Source organism: Salvelinus alpinus, chromosome 39 (genome assembly GCF_045679555.1).
Source record: "Salvelinus alpinus chromosome 39, SLU_Salpinus.1, whole genome shotgun sequence".
In the NCBI taxonomy this organism is placed as follows: Eukaryota; Metazoa; Chordata; class Actinopteri; order Salmoniformes; family Salmonidae; genus Salvelinus; species Salvelinus alpinus.
Window position 1 is genome coordinate 1 of NC_092124.1, and position 21814 is coordinate 21814.

The window sequence follows — 21814 nt, forward strand, 5'->3', positions numbered from 1 at the left end:
GCCTGTTTTTCTGGCTTCGGTAAAAAATGTCAGAAGTTAGCAGATTCATTAAATTCAAAACAACTATCATTTTGACCACTAAACCAAAGAGTTTGACAAAAATATATTGGATTAAAACTTCCCTCTACTTCTCTGCTTGTCAAATGCGGAGAAGGTTTATTCAGTATGGAACTTAAGTTACAGCAGTTTTACTAAATGCACTACCATTTGTTTTTTAAACTTTCACAAACAACTGCCGTTTTGACCCCTTTCCCAACATTTTACAGAAAACAATGTTTTCTATATAAAATCTACCCCTACTCTTCTGCTTTTCAAGCAACAAGTCGGATTTCAAATCGGGGCTACCAATCTGTAACTAGAGCTATTTTTGTAACCCTTCGCCTGTTTTTCTGGCTTCGGTAAAAAATGTCAGAAGTTAGCAGATTCATTAAATTCAAAACAACTTTCACAAACAACTGCCGTTTTGACCCCTTTCCCAACATTTTACAGTTGTTTTCTATATAAAATCTACCCCTACTCTTCTGCTTTTCAAGCAACAAGTCGGATTTCAAATCGGGGATACCAATCTGTAACTAGAGCTATTTTTGTAACCCTTCGCCTGTTTTTCTGGCTTGGGTAAAAAATGTCAGAAGTTAGCAGATTCATTCAATTCAAAACAACTTTCACAAACAACTGCCGTTTTGACCCCTTTCCCAACATTTTACAGTTTTCTATATAAAATCTACCCCTACTCTTCTGCTTTTCAAGGAACAAGTCGGATTTCAAATCGGGTCTACCAATCTGTAACTAGAGCTATTTTTGTAACCCTTCGCCTGTTTTTCTGGCTTCGGTAAAAAATGTCAGAAGTTAGCAGATTCATTAAATTCAAAACAACTATCATTTTGACCACTAAACCAAAGAGTTTGACAAAAATATATTGGATTAAAACTTCCCTCTACTTCTCTGCTTGTCAAATGCGGAGAAGGTTTATTCAGTATGGAACTTAAGTTACAGCAGTTTTACTAAATGCACTACCATTTGTTTTTTAAACTTTCACAAACAACTGCCGTTTTGACCCCTTTCCCAACATTTTACAGAAAACAATGTTTTCTATATAAAATCTACCCCTACTCTTCTGCTTTTCAAGCAACAAGTCGGATTTCAAATCGGGGCTACCAATCTGTAACTAGAGCTATTTTTGTAACCCTTCGCCTGTTTTTCTGGCTTCGGTAAAAAATGTCAGAAGTTAGCAGATTCATTAAATTCAAAACAACTATCATTTTGACCACTAAACCAAAGAGTTTGACAAAAATATATTGGATTAAAACTTCCCTCTACTTCTCTGCTTGTCAAATGCGGAGAAGGTTTATTCAGTATGGAACTTACGTTACAGCAGTTTTACTAAATGCACTACCATGTGTTTTTTAAACTTTCACAAACAACTGCCGTTTTGACCCATTTCCCAACATTTTACAGAAAAAAATGTTTTCTATATAAAATCTACCCCTACTCTTCTGCTTTTCAAGCAACAAGTCGGATTTCAAATCGGGGCTACCAATCTGTAACTAGAGCTATTTTTGTAACCCTTCGCCTGTTTTTCTGGCTTCGGTAAAAAATGTCAGAAGTTAGCAGATTCATTAAATTCAAAACAACTTTAACAAACAAATGCCGTTTTGACCCCTTTCCCATCATTTTACAGAAAACAATGTTTTCTATATAAAATCTACCCCTACTCTTCTGCTTTTCAAGCAACAAGTCGGATTTCAAATCGGGTCTACCAATCTGTAACTAGAGCTATTTTTGTAACCCTTCGCCTGTTTTTCTGGCTTCGGTAAAAAATGTCAGAAGTTAGCAGATTCATTAAATTCAAAACAACTATCATTTTGACCACTAAACCAAAGAGTTTGACAAAAATATATTGGATTAAAACTTCCCTCTACTTCTCTGCTTGTCAAATGCGGAGAAGGTTTATTCAGTATGGAACTTACGTTACAGCAGTTTTACTAAATGCACTACCATGTGTTTTTTAAACTTTCACAAACAACTGCCGTTTTGACCCCTTTCCCAACATTTTACAGAAAACAATGTTTTCTATATAAAATCTACCCCTACTCTTCTGCTTTTCAAGCAACAAGTCGGATTTCAAATCGGGGCTACCAATCTGTAACTAGAGCTATTTTTGTAACCCTTCGCCTGTTTTTCTGGCTTCGGTAAAAAATGTCAGAAGTTAGCAGATTCATTAAATTCAAAACAACTTTCACAAACAACTGCCGTTTTGACCCCTTTCCCAACATTTTACAGTTGTTTTCTATATAAAATCTACCCCTACTCTTCTGCTTTTCAAGCAACAAGTCGGATTTCAAATCGGGTCTACCAATCTGTAACTAGAGCTATTTTTGTAACCCTTCGCCTGTTTTTCTGGCTTGGGTAAAAAATGTCAGAAGTTAGCAGATTCATTCAATTCAAAACAACTTTCACAAACAACTGCCGTTTTGACCCCTTTCCCAACATTTTACAGTTTTCTATATAAAATCTACCCCTACTCTTCTGCTTTTCAAGGAACAAGTCGGATTTCAAATCGGGTCTACCAATCTGTAACTAGAGCTATTTTTGTAACCCTTCGCCTGTTTTTCTGGCTTCGGTAAAAAATGTCAGAAGTTAGCAGATTCATTAAATTCAAAACAACTATCATTTTGACCACTAAACCAAAGAGTTTGACAAAAATATATTGGATTAAAACTTCCCTCTACTTCTCTGCTTGTCAAATGCGGAGAAGGTTTATTCAGTATGGAACTTACGTTACAGCAGTTTTACTAAATGCACTACCATGTGTTTTTTAAACTTTCACAAACAACTGCCGTTTTGACCCATTTCCCAACATTTTACAGAAAAAAATGTTTTCTATATAAAATCTACCCCTACTCTTCTGCTTTTCAAGCAACAAGTCGGATTTCAAATCGGGTCTACCAATCTGTAACTAGAGCTATTTTTGTAACCCTTCGCCTGTTTTTCTGACTTCGGTAAAAAATGTCAGAAGTTAGCAGATTCATTAAATTCAAAACAACTTTAACAAACAAATGCCGTTTTGACCCCTTTCCCATCATTTTACAGAAAACAATGTTTTCTATATAAAATCTACCCCTACTCTTCTGCTTTTCAAGCAACAAGTCGGATTTCAAATCGGGTCTACCAATCTGTAACTAGAGCTATTTTTGTAACCCTTCGCCTGTTTTTCTGGCTTCGGTAAAAAATGTCAGAAGTTAGCAGATTCATTAAATTCAAAACAACTATCATTTTGACCACTAAACCAAAGAGTTTGACAAAAATATATTGGATTAAAACTTCCCTCTACTTCTCTGCTTGTCAAATGCGGAGAAGGTTTATTCAGTATGGAACTTACGTTACAGCAGTTTTACTAAATGCACTACCATGTGTTTTTTAAACTTTCACAAACAACTGCCGTTTTGACCCCTTTCCCAACATTTTACAGAAAACAATGTTTTCTATATAAAATCTACCCCTACTCTTCTGCTTTTCAAGCAACAAGTCGGATTTCAAATCGGGGCTACCAATCTGTAACTAGAGCTATTTTTGTAACCCTTCGCCTGTTTTTCTGGCTTCGGTAAAAAATGTCAGAAGTTAGCAGATTCATTAAATTCAAAACAACTTTCACAAACAACTGCCGTTTTGACCCCTTTCCCAACATTTTACAGTTGTTTTCTATATAAAATCTACCCCTACTCTTCTGCTTTTCAAGCAACAAGTCGGATTTCAAATCGGGGATACCAATCTGTAACTAGAGCTATTTTTGTAACCCTTCACCTGTTTTTCTGGCTTGGGTAAAAAATGTCAGAAGTTAGCAGATTCATTCAATTCAAAACAACTTTCACAAACAACTGCCGTTTTGACCCCTTTCCCAACATTTTACAGTTTTCTATATAAAATCTACCCCTACTCTTCTGCTTTTCAAGGAACAAGTCGGATTTCAAATCGGGTCTACCAATCTGTAACTAGAGCTATTTTTGTAACCCTTCGCCTGTTTTTCTGGCTTCGGTAAAAAATGTCAGAAGTTAGCAGATTCATTAAATTCAAAACAACTATCATTTTGACCACTAAACCAAAGAGTTTGACAAAAATATATTGGATTAAAACTTCCCTCTACTTCTCTGCTTGTCAAATGCGGAGAAGGTTTATTCAGTATGGAACTTAAGTTACAGCAGTTTTACTAAATGCACTACCATTTGTTTTTTAAACTTTCACAAACAACTGCCGTTTTGACCCCTTTCCCAACATTTTACAGAAAACAATGTTTTCTATATAAAATCTACCCCTACTCTTCTGCTTTTCAAGCAACAAGTGGGATTTCAAATCGGGTCTACCAATCTGTAACTAGAGCTATTTTTGTAACCCTTCGCCTGTTTTTCTGGCTTGGGTAAAAAATGTCAGAAGTTAGCAGATTCATTCAATTCAAAACAACTTTCACAAACAACTGCCGTTTTGACCCCTTTCCCAACATTTTACAGTTTTCTATATAAAATCTACCCCTACTCTTCTGCTTTTCAAGGAACAAGTCGGATTTCAAATCGGGTCTACCAATCTGTAACTAGAGCTATTTTTGTAACCCTTCGCCTGTTTTTCTGGCTTCGGTAAAAAATGTCAGAAGTTAGCAGATTCATTAAATTCAAAACAACTATCATTTTGACCACTAAACCAAAGAGTTTGACAAAAATATATTGGATTAAAACTTCCCTCTACTTCTCTGCTTGTCAAATGCGGAGAAGGTTTATTCAGTATGGAACTTACGTTACAGCAGTTTTACTAAACGCACTACCATGTGTTTTTTTAAACTTTCACAAACAACTGCCGTTTTGACCCCTTTCCCAACATTTTACAGAAAACAATGTTTTCTATATAAAATCTACCCCTACTCTTCTGCTTTTCAAGCAACAAGTCGGATTTCAAATCGGGGCTACCAATCTGTAACTAGAGCTATTTTTGTAACCCTTCGCCTGTTTTTCTGGCTTCGGTAAAAAATGTCAGAAGTTAGCAGATTCATTAAATTCAAAACAACTTTCACAAACAACTGCCGTTTTGACCCCTTTCCCAACATTTTACAGTAGTTTTCTATATAAAATCTACCCCTACTCTTCTGCTTTTCAAGCAACAAGTCGGATTTCAAATCGGGGATACCAATCTGTAACTAGAGCTATTTTTGTAACCCTTCGCCTGTTTTTCTGGCTTGGGTAAAAAATGTCAGAAGTTAGCAGATTCATTCAATTCAAAACAACTTTCACAAACAACTGCCGTTTTGACCCCTTTCCCAACATTTTACAGTTTTCTATATAAAATCTACCCCTACTCTTCTGCTTTTCAAGGAACAAGTCGGATTTCAAATCGGGTCTACCAATCTGTAACTAGAGCTATTTTTGTAACCCTTCGCCTGTTTTTCTGGCTTCGGTAAAAAATGTCAGAAGTTAGCAGATTCATTAAATTCAAAACAACTATCATTTTGACCACTAAACCAAAGAGTTTGACAAAAATATATTGGATTAAAACTTCCCTCTACTTCTCTGCTTGTCAAATGCGGAGAAGGTTTATTCAGTATGGAACTTAAGTTACAGCAGTTTTACTAAATGCACTACCATTTGTTTTTTAAACTTTCACAAACAACTGCCGTTTTGACCCCTTTCCCAACATTTTACAGAAAACAATGTTTTCTATATAAAATCTACCCCTACTCTTCTGCTTTTCAAGCAACAAGTCGGATTTCAAATCGGGGCTACCAATCTGTAACTAGAGCTATTTTTGTAACCCTTCGCCTGTTTTTCTGGCTTCGGTAAAAAATGTCAGAAGTTAGCAGATTCATTAAATTCAAAACAACTTTCACAAACAACTGCCGTTTTGACCCCTTTCCCAACATTTTACAGTTGTTTTCTATATAAAATCTACCCCTACTCTTCTGCTTTTCAAGCAACAAGTCGGATTTCAAATCGGGGATACCAATCTGTAACTAGAGCTATTTTTGTAACCCTTCGCCTGTTTTTCTGGCTTGGGTAAAAAATGTCAGAAGTTAGCAGATTCATTCAATTCAAAACAACTTTCACAAACAACTGCCGTTTTGACCCCTTTCCCAACATTTTACAGTTTTCTATATAAAATCTACCCCTACTCTTCTGCTTTTCAAGGAACAAGTCGGATTTCAAATCGGGTCTACCAATCTGTAACTAGAGCTATTTTTGTAACCCTTCGCCTGTTTTTCTGGCTTCGGTAAAAAATGTCAGAAGTTAGCAGATTCATTAAATTCAAAACAACTATCATTTTGACCACTAAACCAAAGAGTTTGACAAAAATATATTGGATTAAAACTTCCCTCTACTTCTCTGCTTGTCAAATGCGGAGAAGGTTTATTCAGTATGGAACTTAAGTTACAACAGTTTTACTAAATGCACTACCATTTGTTTTTTAAACTTTCACAAACAACTGCCGTTTTGACCCCTTTCCCAACATTTTACAGAAAACAATGTTTTCTATATAAAATCTACCCCTACTCTTCTGCTTTTCAAGCAACAAGTGGGATTTCAAATCGGGTCTACCAATCTGTAACTAGAGCTATTTTTGTAACCCTTCGCCTGTTTTTCTGGCTTGGGTAAAAAATGTCAGAAGTTAGCAGATTCATTCAATTCAAAACAACTTTCACAAACAACTGCCGTTTTGACCCCTTTCCCAACATTTTACAGTTTTCTATATAAAATCTACCCCTACTCTTCTGCTTTTCAAGGAACAAGTCGGATTTCAAATCGGGTCTACCAATCTGTAACTAGAGCTATTTTTGTAACCCTTCGCCTGTTTTTCTGGCTTCGGTAAAAAATGTCAGAAGTTAGCAGATTCATTAAATTCAAAACAACTATCATTTTGACCACTAAACCAAAGAGTTTGACAAAAATATATTGGATTAAAACTTCCCTCTACTTCTCTGCTTGTCAAATGCGGAGAAGGTTTATTCAGTATGGAACTTAAGTTACAGCAGTTTTACTAAATGCACTACCATTTGTTTTTTAAACTTTCACAAACAACTGCCGTTTTGACCCCTTTCCCAACATTTTACAGAAAACAATGTTTTCTATATAAAATCTACCCCTACTCTTCTGCTTTTCAAGCAACAAGTGGGATTTCAAATCGGGTCTACCAATCTGTAACTAGAGCTATTTTTGTAACCCTTCGCCTGTTTTTCTGGCTTCGGTAAAAAATGTCAGAAGTTAGCAGATTCATTAAATTCAAAACAACTTTCACAAACAACTGCCGTTTTGACCCCTTTCCCAACATTTTACAGTTGTTTTCTATATAAAATCTACCCCTACTCTTCTGCTTTTCAAGCAACAAGTCGGATTTCAAATCGGGGATACCAATCTGTAACTAGAGCTATTTTTGTAACCCTTCGCCTGTTTTTCTGGCTTGGGTAAAAAATGTCAGAAGTTAGCAGATTCATTCAATTCAAAACAACTTTCACAAACAACTGCCGTTTTGACCCCTTTCCCAACATTTTACAGTTTTCTATATAAAATCTACCCCTACTCTTCTGCTTTTCAAGGAACAAGTCGGATTTCAAATCGGGTCTACCAATCTGTAACTAGAGCTATTTTTGTAACCCTTCGCCTGTTTTTCTGGCTTCGGTAAAAAATGTCAGAAGTTAGCAGATTCATTAAATTCAAAACAACTATCATTTTGACCACTAAACCAAAGAGTTTGACAAAAATATATTGGATTAAAACTTCCCTCTACTTCTCTGCTTGTCAAATGCGGAGAAGGTTTATTCAGTATGGAACTTAAGTTACAGCAGTTTTACTAAATGCACTACCATTTGTTTTTTAAACTTTCACAAACAACTGCCGTTTTGACCCCTTTCCCAACATTTTACAGAAAACAATGTTTTCTATATAAAATCTACCCCTACTCTTCTGCTTTTCAAGCAACAAGTGGGATTTCAAATCGGGTCTACCAATCTGTAACTAGAGCTATTTTTGTAACCCTTCGCCTGTTTTTCTGGCTTGGGTAAAAAATGTCAGAAGTTAGCAGATTCATTCAATTCAAAACAACTTTCACAAACAACTGCCGTTTTGACCCCTTTCCCAACATTTTACAGTTTTCTATATAAAATCTACCCCTACTCTTCTGCTTTTCAAGGAACAAGTCGGATTTCAAATCGGGTCTACCAATCTGTAACTAGAGCTATTTTTGTAACCCTTCGCCTGTTTTTCTGGCTTCGGTAAAAAATGTCAGAAGTTAGCAGATTCATTAAATTCAAAACAACTATCATTTTGACCACTAAACCAAAGAGTTTGACAAAAATATATTGGATTAAAACTTCCCTCTACTTCTCTGCTTGTCAAATGCGGAGAAGGTTTATTCAGTATGGAACTTAAGTTACAGCAGTTTTACTAAATGCACTACCATTTGTTTTTTAAACTTTCACAAACAACTGCCGTTTTGACCCCTTTCCCAACATTTTACAGAAAACAATGTTTTCTATATAAAATCTACCCCTACTCTTCTGCTTTTCAAGCAACAAGTGGGATTTCAAATCGGGTCTACCAATCTGTAACTAGAGCTATTTTTGTAACCCTTCGCCTGTTTTTCTGGCTTGGGTAAAAAATGTCAGAAGTTAGCAGATTCATTCAATTCAAAACAACTTTCACAAACAACTGCCGTTTTGACCCCTTTCCCAACATTTTACAGTTTTCTATATAAAATCTACCCCTACTCTTCTGCTTTTCAAGGAACAAGTCGGATTTCAAATCGGGTCTACCAATCTGTAACTAGAGCTATTTTTGTAACCCTTCGCCTGTTTTTCTGGCTTCGGTAAAAAATGTCAGAAGTTAGCAGATTCATTAAATTCAAAACAACTATCATTTTGACCACTAAACCAAAGAGTTTGACAAAAATATATTGGATTAAAACTTCCCTCTACTTCTCTGCTTGTCAAATGCGGAGAAGGTTTATTCAGTATGGAACTTAAGTTACAGCAGTTTTACTAAATGCACTACCATTTGTTTTTTAAACTTTCACAAACAACTGCCGTTTTGACCCCTTTCCCAACATTTTACAGAAAACAATGTTTTCTATATAAAATCTACCCCTACTCTTCTGCTTTTCAAGCAACAAGTCGGATTTCAAATCGGGGCTACCAATCTGTAACTAGAGCTATTTTTGTAACCCTTCGCCTGTTTTTCTGGCTTCGGTAAAAAATGTCAGAAGTTAGCAGATTCATTAAATTCAAAACAACTTTCACAAACAACTGCCGTTTTGACCCCTTTCCCAACATTTTACAGTTGTTTTCTATATAAAATCTACCCCTACTCTTCTGCTTTTCAAGCAACAAGTCGGATTTCAAATCGGGGATACCAATCTGTAACTAGAGCTATTTTTGTAACCCTTCGCCTGTTTTTCTGGCTTGGGTAAAAAATGTCAGAAGTTAGCAGATTCATTCAATTCAAAACAACTTTCACAAACAACTGCCGTTTTGACCCCTTTCCCAACATTTTACAGTTTTCTATATAAAATCTACCCCTACTCTTCTGCTTTTCAAGGAACAAGTCGGATTTCAAATCGGGTCTACCAATCTGTAACTAGAGCTATTTTTGTAACCCTTCGCCTGTTTTTCTGGCTTCGGTAAAAAATGTCAGAAGTTAGCAGATTCATTAAATTCAAAACAACTATCATTTTGACCACTAAACCAAAGAGTTTGACAAAAATATATTGGATTAAAACTTCCCTCTACTTCTCTGCTTGTCAAATGCGGAGAAGGTTTATTCAGTATGGAACTTAAGTTACAGCAGTTTTACTAAATGCACTACCATTTGTTTTTTAAACTTTCACAAACAACTGCCGTTTTGACCCCTTTCCCAACATTTTACAGAAAACAATGTTTTCTATATAAAATCTACCCCTACTCTTCTGCTTTTCAAGCAACAAGTGGGATTTCAAATCGGGTCTACCAATCTGTAACTAGAGCTATTTTTGTAACCCTTCGCCTGTTTTTCTGGCTTGGGTAAAAAATGTCAGAAGTTAGCAGATTCATTCAATTCAAAACAACTTTCACAAACAACTGCCGTTTTGACCCCTTTCCCAACATTTTACAGTTTTCTATATAAAATCTACCCCTACTCTTCTGCTTTTCAAGGAACAAGTCGGATTTCAAATCGGGTCTACCAATCTGTAATTAGAGCTATTTTTGTAACCCTTCGCCTGTTTTTCTGGCTTCGGTAAAAAATGTCAGAAGTTAGCAGATTCATTAAATTCAAAACAACTATCATTTTGACCACTAAACCAAAGAGTTTGACAAAAATATATTGGATTAAAACTTCCCTCTACTTCTCTGCTTGTCAAATGCGGAGAAGGTTTATTCAGTATGGAACTTACGTTACAGCAGTTTTACTAAACGCACTACCATGTGTTTTTTTAAACTTTCACAAACAACTGCCGTTTTGACCCCTTTCCCAACATTTTACAGAAAACAATGTTTTCTATATAAAATCAACCCCTACTCTTCTGCTTTTCAAGCAACAAGTCGGATTTCAAATCGGGTCTACCAATCTGTAACTAGAGCTATTTTTGTAACCCTTCGCCTGTTTTTCTGGCTTCGGTAAAAAATGTCAGAAGTTAGCAGATTCATTAAATTCAAAACAACTATCATTTTGACCACTAAACCAAAGAGTTTGACAAAAATATATTGGATTAAAACTTCCCTCTACTTCTCTGCTTGTCAAATGCGGAGAAGGTTTATTCAGTATGGAACTTACGTTACAGCAGTTTTACTAAATGCACTACCATGTGTTTTTTAAACTTTCACAAACAACTGCCGTTTTGACCCCTTTCCCAACATTTTACAGAAAACAATGTTTTCTATATAAAATCTACCCCTACTCTTCTGCTTTTCAAGCAACAAGTCGGATTTCAAATCGGGGCTACCAATCTGTAACTAGAGCTATTTTTGTAACCCTTCGCCTGTTTTTCTGGCTTCGGTAAAAAATGTCAGAAGTTAGCAGATTCATTAAATTCAAAACAACTATCATTTTGACCACTAAACCAAAGAGTTTGACAAAAATATATTGGATTAAAACTTCCCTCTACTTCTCTGCTTGTCAAATGCGGAGAAGGTTTATTCAGTATGGAACTTACGTTACAGCAGTTTTACTAAATGCACTACCATTTGTTTTTTAAACTTTCACAAACAACTTCCGTTTTGACCCCTTTCCCAACATTTTACAGAAAACAATGTTTTCTATATAAAATCTACCCCTACTCTTCTGCTTTTCAAGCAACAAGTCGGATTTCAAATCGGGGCTACCAATCTGTAACTAGAGCTATTTTTGTAACCCTTCGCCTGTTTTTCTGGCTTCGGTAAAAAATGTCAGAAGTTAGCAGATTCATTAAATTCAAAACAACTATCATTTTGACCACTAAACCAAAGAGTTTGACAAAAATATATTGGATTAAAACTTCCCTCTACTTCTCTGCTTGTCAAATGCGGAGAAGGTTAATTCAGTATGGAACTTACGTTACAGCAGTTTTACTAAATGCACTACCATTTGTTTTTTAAACTTTCACAAACAACTGCCGTTTTGACCCCTTTCCCAACATTTTACAGAAAACAATGTTTTCTATATAAAATCTACCCCTACTCTTCTGCTTTTCAAGCAACAAGTCGGATTTCAAATCGGGTCTACCAATCTGTAACTAGAGCTATTTTTGTAACCCTTCGCCTGTTTTTCTGGCTTCGGTAAAAAATGTCAGAAGTTAGCAGATTCATTAAATTCAAAACAACTTTCACAAACAACTTCCGTTTTGACCCCTTTCCCAACATTTTACAGTTTTCTATATAAAATCTACCCCTACTCTTCTGCTTTTCAAGGAACAAGTCGGATTTCAAATCGGGTCTACCAATCTGTAACTAGAGCTATTTTTGTAACCCTTCGCCTGTTTTTCTGGCTTCGGTAAAAAATGTCAGAAGTTAGCAGATTCATTAAATTCAAAACAACTATCATTTTGACCACTAAACCAAAGAGTTTGACAAAAATATATTGGATTAAAACTTCCCTCTACTTCTCTGCTTGTCAAATGCGGAGAAGGTTTATTCAGTATGGAACTTACGTTACAGCAGTTTTACTAAACGCACTACCATGTGTTTTTTTAAACTTTCACAAACAACTGCCGTTTTGACCCCTTTCCCAACATTTTACAGAAAACAATGTTTTCTATATAAAATCTACCCCTACTCTTCTGCTTTTCAAGCAACAAGTGGGATTTCAAATCGGGTCTACCAATCTGTAACTAGAGCTATTTTTGTAACCCTTCGCCTGTTTTTCTGGCTTGGGTAAAAAATGTCAGAAGTTAGCAGATTCATTCAATTCAAAACAACTTTCACAAACAACTGCCGTTTTGACCCCTTTCCCAACATTTTACAGTTTTCTATATAAAATCTACCCCTACTCTTCTGCTTTTCAAGGAACAAGTCGGATTTCAAATCGGGGCTACCAATCTGTAACTAGAGCTATTTTTGTAACCCTTCGCCTGTTTTTCTGGCTTCGGTAAAAAATGTCAGAAGTTAGCAGATTCATTAAATTCAAAACAACTATCATTTTGACCACTAAACCAAAGAGTTTGACAAAAATATATTGGATTAAAACTTCCCTCTACTTCTCTGCTTGTCAAATGCGGAGAAGGTTTATTCAGTATGGAACTTACGTTACAGCAGTTTTACTAAATGCATTACCATGTGTTTTTTTAAACTTTCACAAACAACTGCCGTTTTGACCCCTTTCCCAACATTTTACAGAAAACAATGTTTTCTATATAAAATCAACCCCTACTCTTCTGCTTTTCAAGCAACAAGTCGGATTTCAAATCGGGTCTACCAATCTGTAACTAGAGCTATTTTTGTAACCCTTCGCCTGTTTTTCTGGCTTCGGTAAAAAATGTCAGAAGTTAGCAGATTCATTAAATTCAAAACAACTATCATTTTGACCACTAAACCAAAGAGTTTGACAAAAATATATTGGATTAAAACTTCCCTCTACTTCTCTGCTTGTCAAATGCGGAGAAGGTTTATTCAGTATGGAACTTACGTTACAGCAGTTTTACTAAATACACTACCATGTGTTTTTTAAACTTTCACAAACAACTGCCGTTTTGACCCCTTTCCCAACATTTTACAGAAAACAATGTTTTCTATATAAAATCTACCCCTACTCTTCTGCTTTTCAAGCAAGTAGTCGGAATTCAAATCGGGGCTACCAATCTGTAACTAGAGCTATTTTTGTAACCCTTCGCCTGTTTTTCTGGCTTCGGTAAAAAATGTCAGAAGTTAGCAGATTCATTAAATTCAAAACAACTATCATTTTGACCACTAAACCAAAGAGTTTGACAAAAATATATTGGATTAAAACTTCCCTCTACTTCTCTGCTTGTCAAATGCGGAGAAGGTTTATTCAGTATGGAACTTAAGTTACAGCAGTTTTACTAAATGCACTACCATTTGTTTTTTAAACTTTCACAAACAACTGCCGTTTTGACCCCTTTCCCAACATTTTACAGAAAACAATGTTTTCTATATAAAATCTACCCCTACTCTTCTGCTTTTCAAGCAACAAGTGGGATTTCAAATCGGGTCTACCAATCTGTAACTAGAGCTATTTTTGTAACCCTTCGCCTGTTTTTCTGGCTTCGGTAAAAAATGTCAGAAGTTAGCAGATTCATTAAATTCAAAACAACTATCATTTTGACCACTAAACCAAAGAGTTTGACAAAAATATATTGGATTAAAACTTCCCTCTACTTCTCTGCTTGTCAAATGCGGAGAAGGTTAATTCAGTATGGAACTTACGTTACAGCAGTTTTACTAAATGCACTACCATTTGTTTTTTAAACTTTCACAAACAACTGCCGTTTTGACCCCTTTCCCAACATTTTACAGAAAACAATGTTTTCTATATAAAATCTACCCCTACTCTTCTGCTTTTCAAGCAACAAGTGGGATTTCAAATCGGGTCTACCAATCTGTAACTAGAGCTATTTTTGTAACCCTTCGCCTGTTTTTCTGGCTTGGGTAAAAAATGTCAGAAGTTAGCAGATTCATTCAATTCAAAACAACTTTCACAAACAACTGCCGTTTTGACCCCTTTCCCAACATTTTACAGTTTTCTATATAAAATCTACCCCTACTCTTCTGCTTTTCAAGGAACAAGTCGGATTTCAAATCGGGTCTACCAATCTGTAACTAGAGCTATTTTTGTAACCCTTCGCCTGTTTTTCTGGCTTCGGTAAAAAATGTCAGAAGTTAGCAGATTCATTAAATTCAAAACAACTATCATTTTGACCACTAAACCAAAGAGTTTGACAAAAATATATTGGATTAAAACTTCCCTCTACTTCTCTGCTTGTCAAATGCGGAGAAGGTTTATTCAGTATGGAACTTACGTTACAGCAGTTTTACTAAATGCACTACCATGTGTTTTTTAAACTTTCACAAACAACTGCCGTTTTGACCCCTTTCCCAACATTTTACAGAAAACAATGTTTTCTATATAAAATCTACCCCTACTCTTCTGCTTTTCAAGCAACTAGTCGGATTTCAAATCGGGGCTACCAATCTGTAACTAGAGCTATTTTTGTAACCCTTCGCCTGTTTTTCTGGCTTCGGTAAAAAATGTCAGAAGTTAGCAGATTCATTAAATTCAAAACAACTTTCACAAACAACTGCCGTTTTGACCCCTTTCCCAACATTTTACAGTTTTCTATATAAAATCTACCCCTACTCTTCTGCTTTTCAAGGAACAAGTCGGATTTCAAATCGGGTCTACCAATCTGTAACTAGAGCTATTTTTGTAACCCTTCGCCTGTTTTTCTGGCTTCGGTAAAAAATGTCAGAAGTTAGCAGATTCATTAAATTCAAAACAACTATCATTTTGACCACTAAACCAAAGAGTTTGACAAAAATATATTGGATTAAAACTTCCCTCTACTTCTCTGCTTGTCAAATGCGGAGAAGGTTTATTCAGTATGGAACTTACGTTACAGCAGTTTTACTAAATGCACTACCATGTGTTTTTTAAACTTTCACAAACAACTGCCGTTTTGACCCCTTTCCCAACATTTTACAGAAAACAATGTTTTCTATATAAAATCTACCCCTACTCTTCTGCTTTTCAAGCAACAAGTGGGATTTCAAATCGGGTCTACCAATCTGTAACTAGAGCTATTTTTGTAACCCTTCGCCTGTTTTTCTGGCTTGGGTAAAAAATGTCAGAAGTTAGCAGATTCATTCAATTCAAAACAACTTTCACAAACAACTGCCGTTTTGACCCCTTTCCCAACATTTTACAGTTTTCTATATAAAATCTACCCCTACTCTTCTGCTTTTCAAGGAACAAGTCGGATTTCAAATCGGGTCTACCAATCTGTAACTAGAGCTATTTTTGTAACCCTTCGCCTGTTTTTCTGGCTTCGGTAAAAAATGTCAGAAGTTAGCAGATTCATTAAATTCAAAACAACTATCATTTTGACCACTAAACCAAAGAGTTTGACAAAAATATATTGGATTAAAACTTCCCTCTACTTCTCTGCTTGTCAAATGCGGAGAAGGTTTATTCAGTATGGAACTTAAGTTACAGCAGTTTTACTAAATGCACTACCATTTGTTTTTTAAACTTTCACAAACAACTGCCGTTTTGACCCCTTTCCCAACATTTTACAGAAAACAATGTTTTCTATATAAAATCTACCCCTACTCTTCTGCTTTTCAAGCAACAAGTGGGATTTCAAATCGGGTCTACCAATCTGTAACTAGAGCTATTTTTGTAACCCTTCGCCTGTTTTTCTGGCTTCGGTAAAAAATGTCAGAAGTTAGCAGATTCATTAAATTCAAAACAACTATCATTTTGACCACTAAACCAAAGAGTTTGACAAAAATATATTGGATTAAAACTTCCCTCTACTTCTCTGCTTGTCAAATGCGGAGAAGGTTTATTCAGTATGGAACTTACGTTACAGCAGTTTTACTAAATGCACTACCATGTGTTTTTTAAACTTTCACAAACAACTGCCGTTTTGACCCCTTTCCCAACATTTTACAGAAAACAATGTTTTCTATATAAAATCTACCCCTACTCTTCTGCTTTTCAAGCAACAAGTTGGATTTCAAATCGGGTCTACCAATCTGTAACTAGAGCTATTTTTGTAACCCTTCGCCTGTTTTTCTGGCTTCGGTAAAAAATGTCAGAAGTTAGCAGATTCATTAAATTCAAAACAACTATCATTTTGACCACTAAACCAAAGAGTTTGACAAAAATATATTGGATTAAAACTTCCCTCTACTTCTCTGCTTGTCAAATGCGGAGAAGGTTTATTCAGTATGGAACTTACGTTACAGCAGTTTTACTAAATGCACTACCATGTGTTTTTTAAACTTTCACAAACAACTGCCGTTTTGACCCCTTTCCCAACATTTTACAGAAAACAATGTTTTCTATATAAAATCTACCCCTACTCTTCTGCTTTTCAAGCAACAAGTCGGATTTCAAATCGGGGCTACCAATCTGTAACTAGAGCTATTTTTGTAACCCTTCGCCTGTTTTTCTGACTTCGGTAAAAAATGTCAGAAGTTAGCAGATTCATTAAATTCAAAACAACTTTAACAAACAAATGCCGTTTTGACCCCTTCCCATCATTTTACAGAAAACAATGTTTTCTATATAAAATCTACCCCTACTCTTCTGCTTTTCAAGCAACAAGTCGGATTTCAAATCGGGTCTACCAATCTGTAACTAGAGCTATTTTTGTAACCCTTCGCCTGTTTTTCTGGCTTCGGGAAAAAATGTCAGAAGTTAGCAGATTCATTAAATTCAAAACAACTATCATTTTGACCACTAAACCAAAGAGTTTGACAAAAATATATTGGATTAAAACTTCCCTCTACTTCTCTGCTTGTCAAATGCGGAGAAGGTTTATTCAGTATGGAACTTACGTTACAGCAGTTTTACTAAATGCACTACCATGTGTTTTTTAAACTTTCACAAACAACTGCCGTTTTGACCCCTTTCCCAACATTTTACAGAAAACAATGTTTTCTATATAAAATCTACCCCTACTCTTCTGCTTTTCAAGCAACAAGTCGGATTTCAAATCGGGGCTACCAATCTGTAACTAGAGCTATTTTTGTAACCCTTCGCCTGTTTTTCTGGCTTCGGTAAAAAATGTCAGAAGTTAGCAGATTCATTAAATTCAAAACAACTTTAACAAACAAATGCCGTTTTGACCCCTTTCCCATCATTTTACAGAAAACAATGTTTTCTATATAAAATCTACCCCTACTCTTCTGCTTTTCAAGCAACAAGTCGGATTTCAAATCGGGGATACCAATCTGTAACTAGAGCTATTTTTGTAACCCTTCGCCTGTTTTTCTGGCTTGGGTAAAAAATGTCAGAAGTTAGCAGATTCATTCAATTCAAAACAACTTTCACAAACAACTGCCGTTTTGACCCCTTTCCCAACATTTTACAGTTTTCTATATAAAATCTACCCCTACTCTTCTGCTTTTCAAGGAACAAGTCGGATTTCAAATCGGGTCTACCAATCTGTAACTAGAGCTATTTTTGTAACCCTTCGCCTGTTTTTCTGGCTTCGGTAAAAAATGTCAGAAGTTAGCAGATTCATTAAATTCAAAACAACTATCATTTTGACCACTAAACCAAAGAGTTTGACAAAAATATATTGGATTAAAACTTCCCTCTACTTCTCTGCTTGTCAAATGCGGAGAAGGTTTATTCAGTATGGAACTTAAGTTACAGCAGTTTTACTAAATGCACTACCATTTGTTTTTTAAACTTTCACAAACAACTGCCGTTTTGACCCCTTTCCCAACATTTTACAGAAAACAATGTTTTCTATATAAAATCTACCCCTACTCTTCTGCTTTTCAAGCAACTAGTCGGATTTCAAATCGGGGCTACCAATCTGTAACTAGAGCTATTTTTGTAACCCTTCGCCTGTTTTTCTGGCTTCGGTAAAAAATGTCAGAAGTTAGCAGATTCATTAAATTCAAAACAACTATCATTTTGACCACTAAACCAAAGAGTTTGACAAAAATATATTGGATTAAAACTTCCCTCTACTTCTCTGCTTGTCAAATGCGGAGAAGGTTTATTCAGTATGGAACTTACGTTACAGCAGTTTTACTAAATGCACTACCATGTGTTTTTTAAACTTTCACAAACAACTGCCGTTTTGACCCCTTTCCCAACATTTTACAGAAAACAATGTTTTCTATATAAAATCTACCCCTACTCTTCTGCTTTTCAAGCAACAAGTCGGATTTCAAATCGGGGCTACCAATCTGTAACTAGAGCTATTTTTGTAACCCTTCGCCTGTTTTTCTGGCTTCGGTAAAAACATGTCAGAAGTTAGCAGATTCATTAAATTCAAAACAACTTTAACAAACAAATGCCGTTTTGACCCCTTTCCCATCATTTTACAGAAAACAATGTTTTCTATATAAAATCTACCCCTACTATTCTGCTTTTCAAGCAACAAGTCGGATTTCAAATCGGGTCTACCAATCTGTAACTAGAGCTATTTTTGTAACCCTTCGCCTGTTTTTCTGGCTTGGGTAAAAAATGTCAGAAGTTAGCAGATTCATTCAATTCAAAACAACTTTCACAAACAACTGCCGTTTTGACCCCTTTCCCAACATTTTACAGTTTTCTATATAAAATCTACCCCTACTCTTCTGCTTTTCAAGGAACAAGTCGGATTTCAAATCGGGTCTACCAATCTGTAACTAGAGCTATTTTTGTAACCCTTCGCCTGTTTTTCTGGCTTCGGGAAAAAATGTCAGAAGTTAGCAGATTCATTAAATTCAAAACAACTATCATTTTGACCACTAAACCAAAGAGTTTGACAAAAATATATTGGATTAAAACTTCCCTCTACTTCTCTGCTTGTCAAATGCGGAGAAGGTTTATTCAGTATGGAACTTACGTTACAGCAGTTTTACTAAATGCACTACCATGTGTTTTTTAAACTTTCACAAACAACTGCCGTTTTGACCCCTTTCCCAACATTTTACAGAAAACAATGTTTTCTATATAAAATCTACCCCTACTCTTCTGCTTTTCAAGCAACAAGTCGGATTTCAAATCGGGGCTACCAATCTGTAACTAGAGCTATTTTTGTAACCCTTCGCCTGTTTTTCTGGCTTCGGTAAAAACATTTCAGAAGTTAGCAGATTCATTAAATTCAAAACAACTTTAACAAACAAATGCCGTTTTGACCCCTTCCCATCATTTTACAGAAAACAATGTTTTCTATATAAAATCTACCCCTACTCTTCTGCTTTTCAAGCAACAAGTCGGATTTCAAATCGGGTCTACCAATCTGTAACTAGAGCTATTTTTGTAACCCTTCGCCTGTTTTTCTGGCTTCGGGAAAAAATGTCAGAAGTTAGCAGATTCATTAAATTCAAAACAACTATCATTTTGACCACTAAACCAAAGAGTTTGACAAAAATATATTGGATTAAAACTTCCCTCTACTTCTCTGCTTGTCAAATGCGGAGAAGGTTTATTCAGTATGGAACTTACGTTACAGCAGTTTTACTAAATGCACTACCATGTGTTTTTTAAACTTTCACAAACAACTGCCGTTTTGACCCCTTTCCCAACATTTTACAGAAAACAATGTTTTCTATATAAAATCTACCCCTACTCTTCTGCTTTTCAAGCAACAAGTCGGATTTCAAATCGGGGCTACCAATCTGTAACTAGAGCTATTTTTGTAACCCTTCGCCTGTTTTTCTGGCTTCGGGAAAAAATGTCAGAAGTTAGCAGATTCATTAAATTCAAAACAACTATCATTTTGACCACTAAACCAAAGAGTTTGACAAAAATATATTGGATTAAAACTTCCCTCTACTTCTCTGCTTGTCAAATGCGGAGAAGGTTTATTCAGTATGGAACTTACGTTACAGCAGTTTTACTAAATGCACTACCATGTGTTTTTTAAACTTTCACAAACAACTGCCGTTTTGACCCCTTTCCCAACATTTTACAGAAAACAATGTTTTCTATATAAAATCTACCCCTACTCTTCTGCTTTTCAAGCAACAAGTCGGATTTCAAATCGGGGCTACCAATCTGTAACTAGAGCTATTTTTGTAACCCTTCGCCTGTTTTTCTGGCTTCGGTAAAAACATTTCAGAAGTTAGCAGATTCATTAAATTCAAAACAACTTTAACAAACAAATGCCGTTTTGACCCCTTTCCCAACATTTTACAGAAAACAATGTTTTCTATATAAAATCTACCCCTACTCTTCTGCTTTTCAAGCAACAAGTCGGATTTCAAATCGGGTCTACCAATCTGTAACTAGAGCTATTTTTGTAACCCTTCGCCTGTTTTTCTGGCTTCGGTAAAAAATGTCAGAAGTTAGCAGATTCATTCAATTCAAAACAACTTTCACAAACAACTGCCGTTTTGACCCCTTTCCCAACATTTTACAGTTTTCTATATAAAATCTACCCCTACTCTTCTGCTTTTCAAGGAACAAGTCGGATTTCAAATCGGGTCTACCAATCTGTAACTAGAGCTATTTTTGTAACCCTTCGCCTGTTTTTCTGGCTTCGGTAAAAAATGTCAGAAGTTAGCAGATTCATTAAATTCAAAACAACTATCATTTTGACCACTAAACCAAAGAGTTTGACAAAAATATATTGGATTAAAACTTCCCTCTACTTCTCTGCTTGTCAAATGCGGAGAAGGTTTATTCAGTATGGAACTTACGTTACAGCAGTTTTACTAAATGCACTACCATGTGTTTTTTTAAACTTTCACAAACAACTGCCGTTTTGACCCCTTTCCCAACATTTTACAGAAAACAATGTTTTCTATATAAAATCTACCCCTACTCTTCTGCTTTTCAAGCAACAAGTTGGATTTCAAATCGGGTCTACCAATCTGTAACTAGAGCTATTTTTGTAACCCTTCGCCTGTTTTTCTGGCTTCGGTAAAAAATGTCAGAAGTTAGCAGATTCATTAAATTCAAAACAACTATCATTTTGACCACTAAACCAAAGAGTTTGACAAAAATATATTGGATTAAAACTTCCCTCTACTTCTCTGCTTGTCAAATGCGGAGAAGGTTTATTCAGTATGGAACTTACGTTACAGCAGTTTTACTAAATGCACTACCATGTGTTTTTTAAACTTTCACAAACAACTGCCGTTTTGACCCCTTTCCCAACATTTTACAGAAAACAATGTTTTCTATATAAAATCTACCCCTACTCTTCTGCTTTTCAAGCAACAAGTCGGATTTCAAATCGGGGCTACCAATCTGTAACTAGAGCTATTTTTGTAACCCTTCGCCTGTTTTTCTGGCTTCGGTAAAAAATGTCAGAAGTTAGCAGATTCATTAAATTCAAAACAACTTTAACAAACAAATGCCGTTTTGACCCCTTTCCCATCATTTTACAGAAAACAATGTTTTCTATATAAAATCTACCCCTACTCTTCTGCTTTTCAAGCAACAAGTCGGATTTCAAATCGGGTCTACCAATCTGTAACTAGAGCTATTTTTGTAACCCTTCGCCTGTTTTTCTGGCTTCGGGAAAAAATGTCAGAAGTTAGCAGATTCATTAAATTCAAAACAACTATCATTTTGACCACTAAACCAAAGAGTTTGACAAAAATATATTGGATTAAAACTTCCCTCTACTTCTCTGCTTGTCAAATGCGGAGAAGGTTTATTCAGTATGGAACTTACGTTACAGCAGTTTTACTAAATGCACT